Genomic DNA, 7,890 nt, shown 5'->3' with positions numbered 1-7,890 from the left:
TCCCTCACTGTTTGTTTTCCTTTAAACTAAACATTTATCAGTGCTGTCGGAAACGGGTAAGACAGAGGAGAGCGGCAGCACCCAGCTCCAGGGCGTCAAGGCAGCCTCTCCACTGTTTCTGGTTCCTGCGGCTGGGCGGGGCCTGGCCAAGGCGGCAGACAGGGACTCGAATCGGCGCCCCCATGGGCTGAACCCCAGCGCTCTGAGCACGCGGCTGAGCCGGGCGCCGGCCCAAGCCGTGGGCGGTGTGTGAGCCGTGCATCCTCACTCAGACAAATGCGGCGACGCGGCGTTTCTCCCTTAGCAAAGTGGCCGAGTTACTTTGCTGGGCTCACACTCCTCTGTGCTCTCACCTGGGACCGTCTAGAGAGTCTCGGAACCAGGTTAGCACTGGATGCGTAAAGGTAGCTGGGAAGTGTCCCCGCCTGCCATCAGTTCTCAATCTAGTGACTTCACAAGCATCTGTCCCTGGAAGTCTGGAACGCTCCGCCACGGACTTGTCTCCATCTGCCGCCGTCGGCCAGGACTCCTCAGGCCGTTCGGTTCATCCCGTGGTTGTTCGAGTTTCAATTTGCCTTTGAGAGGATTTCTGGAAAGCACATTTTCCTAGGAGACCGCCCCTCACTGTTCGGAGGTTCAAATTCAGCGTTGTGCTTGAGTCACTGACAATTTTTTTTTTTTTTTGACAGGCAGAGTGGACAGTGAGAGAGAGACAGAGAGAAAGGTCTTCCTTTGCCATTGGTTCACCTCCAATGGCCGCCGCGGCCGGCACATCGCGCTGATCCGAAGCCAGGAGCCAGGTGCTTCTCCTGGTCTCCCATGGGGTGCAGGGCCCGAGCACTTGGGCATCCTCCACTGCACTCCCTGGCCACAGCAGAGGGCTGGCCTGGAAGAGGGGCAACCGGGACAGAATCCGGCGCCCCGACCGGGACTAGAACCCGGTGTACCGGCGCCGCAGGCGGAGGATTAGCCTAGTGAGCTGCGGCGCCGGCTGAGTCACTGACAATTTTAAACCACTATGGTACTCTAAAAGAATTGCTTTTGGGGGCTGGCGCTGTGGCGTAGCGGGCTAAGCCTCTGCCTGCGGTGCCAGAACCCCATGTGAGCACCAGTTCTAGTCCCGGCTGCTCCTCTTCCGATCCAGCTCTCCGCTGTGGCCTGGGAAAGCAGGTGCTTGGGCCCCTGCACCCGGAGGAAGTTCCCAGCTCCTGGCTTTGGATCGGCACAGCTCCGGCCACTGCAGCCATCTGGGAGGTGAACGAGAGGATGGAAGGCCGCTCTGTCTGTCTCTCCCTCTCTGTCTACAACTCTGCCTCTCGAATAAATGAATAAATAAATAAAATATTTTAAAAGAATTGGTTTCGGCGTGTTCGGTAATTGGCAGCTGACTAGTTCCTGAGACCAGTCCCGTGTTTAGCTCCCTGCTAGTTCCCGCGACATTTCAGAGGTCCCAACACTCCCCCCGGCCGTGTCCTCACCTGGGCCAGGCGTCCAGGCGCCCTTTGCCCCTCGCTGCGTGCGTCAGCTCTGTGGTTCCATCCGACGTCCAGCAGCTCCTCTCTCGTCCCAAAGCTCACCCTACTCCAGCAAGCCCTCTCGCTGCCCCCTGCTCCCCGAGTCCTTTACCTTAATGTTCAATGGCAGCAGAAGGCCAGCACCTTAAAAACACTTTGTCTGCTAGGGAACCTTCTAGAAATGTGTTTCGTCTTCATCTTTATTGCTATGGTCACTTCACTGAGCCTGGCCTCTCCCGCTGGAGCTGTGTGACCCCTGTGGGCCGGACCCACCTCTGTGCCGCTGCACAGGTGGGTAAACTGAAGCAGGGCCCCACTACAGCCAGGGGTCTGCCAAGCATGGCGGAGCTCCGGGCAGGGGATCCCCACTGCTGTCTGGGCTGGCGCCCCTTCTCCCCACACCTCGGGGAGGCAGCACCGGGGGTGGGGGGGGAGGTCTCTGCACCACACGGCCCAGACACAGAGTGCAGGCACCAGCTGCCAGGCCTCAGAGAGCTAGCAGAAGGGAGCAGAGAGCTTCCTGGGGAGGTGTGCCTGGGAGCCCAGGTACGGGGGGAGCAGACTCCAGGTAACGGGGTGGGGGGGCAGAGATGAAGCCAGGCAGGCGGCGCCCTTAGACTAGGGGCCCCCAGGGCCTGAGGCTGCCGGAGCTGGAATCTTCCAGAAGGCGGTGCACTGGGGGCCACGTGGTGAGATGCTGCCTTCACCTGGAGGGAGGGTTCTCTGGGAGGCTGGAGGAGAAGCCACCAGGTAGGGAAGAATGCAGAGGCGGGGTGTGGTCGGGGTCCCGGGCTGGAGGAGGGGCCACGTGGACAGAGGATGGAAGGGAGGGACCGGCCAGGGCCACGGGAGGGAGGCTCCGCCCACAGGGGCCCAGCAGCAGCTCTTACTCGCGAGCGCCGAGCCGGGCGAAGGTGCGCTGATGCACACTTCTGCCGCGGTCCCGGCCGGAGCTGGACGTGCCCGTAGGCCGGGCGGGACTGCATCTCAAGAACAGGGTGCACTCCCGGGGGCTGTGGGGGCGGGCCCCCGAGGGCTGAGAAGCCCCGGCCCTCGTCCACCCCCCACCCCGGGCCTGGGAGGCAGCTGTGGCGGGAAGGGACTGCTGTCTGTCTCCCGCAGCGTGGAACAGGAGCGCGAGCTCCTCCCTGCACCCCGCTCTCGGCTGCGCCACCTGCCTCGAGGGGGAGGAGCCCAGCAGTGTCCACACAAGGCGCAGGCGGCAGACGTGGGGGTGGCGGGAGCTGGCTCTGCTGCCGGCTGCCTCAGCGCACGGGCAGGAGCCGATCCAGACCCGTGGACGGACAGGTGTCAGCCTCACCAGGTGGGCGGGGCCTCGCTCCTGCTCAGGATGGACAGGTGTCAGCCTCAGCAGGTGGGCGGGGCCTCGCTCCTGCTCAGGATGGACAGGTGTCAGCCTCACCAGGTGGGCGGGGCCTCTCTCCTCCTCAGGATGGACAGGTGTCAGCCTCAGCAGGTGGGCGGGGCCTCGCTCCTCCTCAGGATGGACGGGTGTCAGCCTCAGCAGGTGGGCGGGGCCTCGCTCCTGCTCAGGATGGACAGGTGTCAGCTTCACCAGGTGGGCGGGGCCTCTCTCCTCCTCAGGACAGACAGGTGTCAGCCTCACCAGGTAGGCGGGGCCTCTCTCAGGATAGACAGGTGTCAGCCTCACCAGGTGGGCGGGGCCTCTCTCCTCATCAGGACAGACAGGTGTCAGCCTCAGCAGGTGGGCGGGGCCTCGCTCCTCCTCAGGATGGACAGGTGTCAGCCTCACCAGGTGGGCGGGGCCTCTCTCCTCATCAGGACAGACAGGTGTCAGCCTCAGCAGGTGGGCGGGGCCTCTCTCAGGATAGACAGGTGTCAGCCTCAGCAGGTGGGCGGGGCCTCTCTCAGGATAGACAGGTGTCAGCCTCACCAGGTGGGCGGGGCCTCTCTCCTCATCAGGACAGACAGGTGTCAGCCTCAGCAGGTGGGCGGGGCCTCTCTCAGGATAGACAGGTGTCAGCCTCAGCAGGTGGGCGGGGCCTCTCTCAGGATAGACAGGTGTCAGCCTCACCAGGTGGGCGGGGCCTCTCTCAGGATAGACAGGTGTCAGTTTCACCAGGTGGGTAGCAAAAGAGATAAAGGGACAGAAACAGAGAAGGGGGTGTGTGGACACTATTAACGTTATAACCACACTGGATTCCCCTCCTGGGAGAGAAAGCATTTATCACCATCATCGTCATCAATATTCTCACAGGCAGAAAGGGCTGGTGGGGCCCAAATCCACCTCCCCACTCAGCAGGGGCCTGGGCGTGCACAGAGCTGGGGGTGGTGGCAGGCGTGGGGGTGGGCAAGTCTGGAGCACGCCCCTTTCCTGGCTCCGCCTTCACATGCGCGGCTCGTCACAGCTGGTGTCATGTCACATTCTAATGCACGTGACACCGTCAAGCTCACTCTGCGGGCTCAACTACGAGGTTGGTGGCAGCCAGTTCTGTCCAGTTTTATCAGGGACCCCAGAAGACAGCTCATCAATTTTTTTTTTTTTTTTTAGCAAAATCAGCTATTATGGGATTCCAAGTTTCCATGCAACAGGCCAGCAAGTGACTATTATGGGCTGTTAGTATGTCAGGTGAGCCCTTTGCTGTCCATGGCCTCAGAGGGAGCCCCCGTCCACCGGTTCACTGCCAGGCAATCAGCCAGGACTAGGCCAGGCTGAGGCTGGGAGCCAGGAGCCTGCTCCACATGGGGGTGGAGCCCCATGACCACAGCCATCCCCCTGTCTCCCAGGGCCCACATCAGCAGGAAGCTGGCATCAGGAGCTGAGCCGGGACCTGAACCCAGGAGTTCGGGTACAGAAAGTGGCAGCCCCAGTGGTGCCTTAGCTGCTGTGCCAGACACCGGCCGTGTCCCAGCCCTCGAGGCGATGAAGTGGCTCCCATCAGCATACCAAGATGGCTTGGCTCTTTATATCCCCCTCCATCTCTACATCCCTGTCACCTGTCACCTATCGTCCATCACCCATCACCCATCTATCATCTGTCTGTCGCCCATCTTCTATCCATCACCTGGTATCTATCTGCTATCTGTTATCTTTCTACCACCTGTCACCCACTATCTGTTACCTGTCCATCACCTATCATCCATCATCCATCATCCATCAATCATCTACCCATCATCCATCACCTATCCAACACCTATCATCTCTCATCGGTCTATAGTCTACAACCTATCATCTATGATCTATCAGTCTTCTATCTGTTTTCTGTCTCCTTCCATCACTTGTCCGTCCGTCCAGCCATCCATCACTATAATATGTTCATTACTTGGTGGGGTCTGTCCACTGCAGTGATGTCCGAGTGTCCGTTTGCCCTCTCCGCCTCTGGTCAGTGAGTTCTTCATCAAGTCACCCCGACTCCATCTGTATGATCCTGGACTCCTCGCCAGCGTCCTGGGCGTCTGGGGCTCCCCTGTGTGCATCTCCTCTCCCACACCTCGTTCAGCCACTCAGGGAGCCCGGGCCTCCCTGCAGAGGGTGCATCCAGGTGACAGGGACCCCGAGGATGCTGTGTGCGTGCGTGCGGTGCTTCTGTGCCCATCTGCTTCCTGCCTTCCCCACTGAAAACCTTGGTTCTTAAGAACACGGAGGATACAGAGGCTGGAACGCCGCAGGCGCTCGTCAGCTGGTTTCCGAGTCAGAGAAGCAAAAGCAACGCCGTAGTCGCCAGGATGCTCCTGCAGAGAGTTCTAGGAATTTTGCTCAAGTGTCCTTCCTGGGTCAGGGTCTGTGACCCCAGCACTGCACAGCCCTGGTCAGGGTCTGTGACCCCAGCACTGCACAGCCTGGGTCGGGGTCTCTGTGACCCCAGCACTGCACAGCCCTGGGTCAGGGTCTGTGACCCCAGCACTGCACAGCCCTGGGTCAGGGTCTGTGACCCCAGCACCGCCCTCCCCCTGGGTCAGGGTCTGTGACCCCAGCACTGCACAGCCCTGGGTCAGGGTCTGTGACCCCAGCACCGCCCTCCCCCCGGGTCAGGGTCTCTGTGACCCCAGCACCGCCCTCCCCTGGGTCAGGGTCTGTGACCCAGAACCACACAACTCCTGCTGTCTTGACTGGCCGTGACTGTACATTTAAATCCTGCCCCAGTGCTCGCGGGTACCCTCCAGTTATCTGGGTCTCTGAAGCCTCGGCTCCTGCCCATCTCCTTGTTCGCTGGTTTCCCCACAACTCTAATCTTTTCTTTATTCCTTCCTGATTGTAGTGTCGCGGCTCTCCTGCCTTGTTCTTCCTGGCAGTGTCTGTGCGTGAATCCCCAGTCTGCTTGGTCTGCTTGCGCTGGCGTCTCTCATGCTCCGTTCCTGCCCTACGCCTGCAGCAGGTGCCCCTCCACGTACCTGCAGGCTGTGGGGGAGGGCTGGCCTCTGGTCCACCACGGGAAGTGCTGAGCAAGCCTCATGTCTCCGAGGCTGGGGGCAGGGCATGGGGCCCATCGCCCTCCAGATCAGCCCTCAAAGTCCCTCTTCAGGGCTGGCACTGTGGCTGAGTGGGTAAAGCATCTCATTGCAGCACCATATGGGCGCTGGTTCAAGTCTGGCTGCTCTACTTCTGATCCAGCTCCCTGCTAATGCGCCTGGGAAGGCAGCAGGGCCCCTGCACCTGCATGGGAGACCCGGATGAAACTCCTGGCTTCTGGCTTCGTCCTAGCCAAGTCCTGGCTGCTGTGGCTCTCTGGGGAGTGAACCAGCAAATGGAAGATCTCTCTCTCTCTCTTTCTGTAACTCTGACTTTCAAAATAAATAAATCTTCTTTTTTTTAAAAAAAAAAAAGTCTTTTTTCCTATGCACTATCAGTATTTAAAAAAATATACGTCAGTTCTCCAGAAAGGCCCCGGCTCCCAGACCAGGCCGTGTCACCCCAGGGAGAGTTCTCGCCGCTCTTTCCTCCATTGTGGTGGCCTGCCCCATCCACAGCTCTGCCTTCGTCAGGCGATGCTTGGAGCAGGTGGGGCCGGGGTGGGGCAGGGCTCCGTGCACTTCCTGTTCCCACTGGATCACAGAGAACAACCCGGAAACCCCTGGAGTCTGTGGGGGACAGAACAGGAAGCAAGTCCCAGACACCGTCCTGGCCCGGCCACAGAGGCCGCTGTGCAGCAGGGCTGGCCTAGCGGGCACCCGTGTGGCCTCAGCACCCAGGGTCCCCGAGGCCCTGAAGGGGGAGCAGATGCTGGGCCCTCAGGGGAGCTCTGCGAGCTGGTGGTGAGAGGCACCTGCCTGCTGCAGCTGCCTGCTGCAGCTGCGGGGGGCCACGGGGGCCGGGGCCGGTGGGCACCTCGCCTGGGCACCTGCTCCCTCCTCTGACCAACTCCTGGGTCACAGCTCACTGCGGCCCCCGGACACCCTCGGAATGTCCCACCGGAAAGACCTGGAGCGCTGGCACACGGGCCAGACAGGAGACAGCGGGGACAGGGCAGCTGCGGGGGAGTGACATCCTCTGCTTTCAACCCAGCTGCGTGGGACAGCTGACCTGAACCCAGCCCTGGTCGCCCAAGGCACCACACCAGCCCGGGGCTTGGACCAGCCCCAAGGGCAGGGTCACCAGCAGGCAGCGCTGGGACACAGACGGGGCCGGCTGGCTGGGAGTAGACACACCTGCCTTGGAGACTGGGGGGACAGGGACACCCTGCTGAGGGACACGCCCACCTTGGGGACAGGGCACAACTGCTGTGGGGACATTCTCAGCCACAGGGGTCCTGTCGGGCTGGTCTGACTTCTCCCAGGACTTGGATGACGCAAAGCTCACAGCCCTGGGAAGCTGTGTCTGAGACAGCACCATACACAGGCCCTGGGCCACGAAACCTGTCCCATCTGTGCCCATCTCCTCCGGGACGCAAGACCCAGGGGCTCGGGGCGTGGACACCAAGTTACCTCACTGAGGTGTGGGAGGGGGGCCAGGGCCGGGGGCTCACCACCTGTCCCCGGTTGGCACTGTTTCCCACAGGTCACCCCCATGCACAGGGCAGGCCGAGCCTGTCACCAGATGGCTGGAGCTGCCGCAGACCCAGCCCAGCCAGCAGCTGGGATCAGGAAGCCCGCTGCAGACCTCCCGCTGCCCGTGTGAGCCTGGCCCCCCAACCAGTCCCCTGCACACACCCAGGGCCAGCACGGGACAGGCGGCCGGCCAGAGCCTGAGCATGGAGGCGACAGTGAGGGGTGGAGAGGATGGTGGGGCGTGCCCTCACCCACCACAGCCGGATCCGAGGTTTCTCCTCCCAGCCTGGGCTCTCTCAGACATCAAGGTCTGCAAGTGGTGTGGGGTGTCTGATGCCGGGGAACTGCAGGGTGCCCGTGTCCAGGGCTGTCCACCCAAAGAATGTGTGTTGGGGGGAGCAAAGGCAGG

The 7,890-nt window shown here is 61.5% G+C and overlaps 1 long non-coding RNA gene across 1 annotated transcript; it reads left to right on the top strand.

Moving 5' to 3' along the window:
• Positions 1-2,197: 2,197 nt before the first annotated feature.
• LOC149121881 (uncharacterized) lies at positions 2,198-6,271 on the top strand. Its single transcript, XR_016221357.1, has 3 exons — positions 2,198-2,264; positions 5,756-5,872; positions 6,109-6,271. It is a non-coding gene; the product is annotated as an uncharacterized LOC149121881 (long non-coding RNA).
• The last annotated feature ends 1,619 nt before the right edge of the window (positions 6,272-7,890 follow it).

Source organism: Oryctolagus cuniculus, chromosome 15 (genome assembly GCF_051225735.1).
Source record: "Oryctolagus cuniculus isolate XC-2025 breed Fujian yellow rabbit chromosome 15, ASM5122573v1, whole genome shotgun sequence".
Taxonomy (NCBI): domain Eukaryota; kingdom Metazoa; phylum Chordata; class Mammalia; order Lagomorpha; family Leporidae; genus Oryctolagus; species Oryctolagus cuniculus.
The sequence above is the reverse complement of the archived record's forward strand: the minus strand, read 5'-3'. Positions and strand labels throughout refer to the sequence as shown.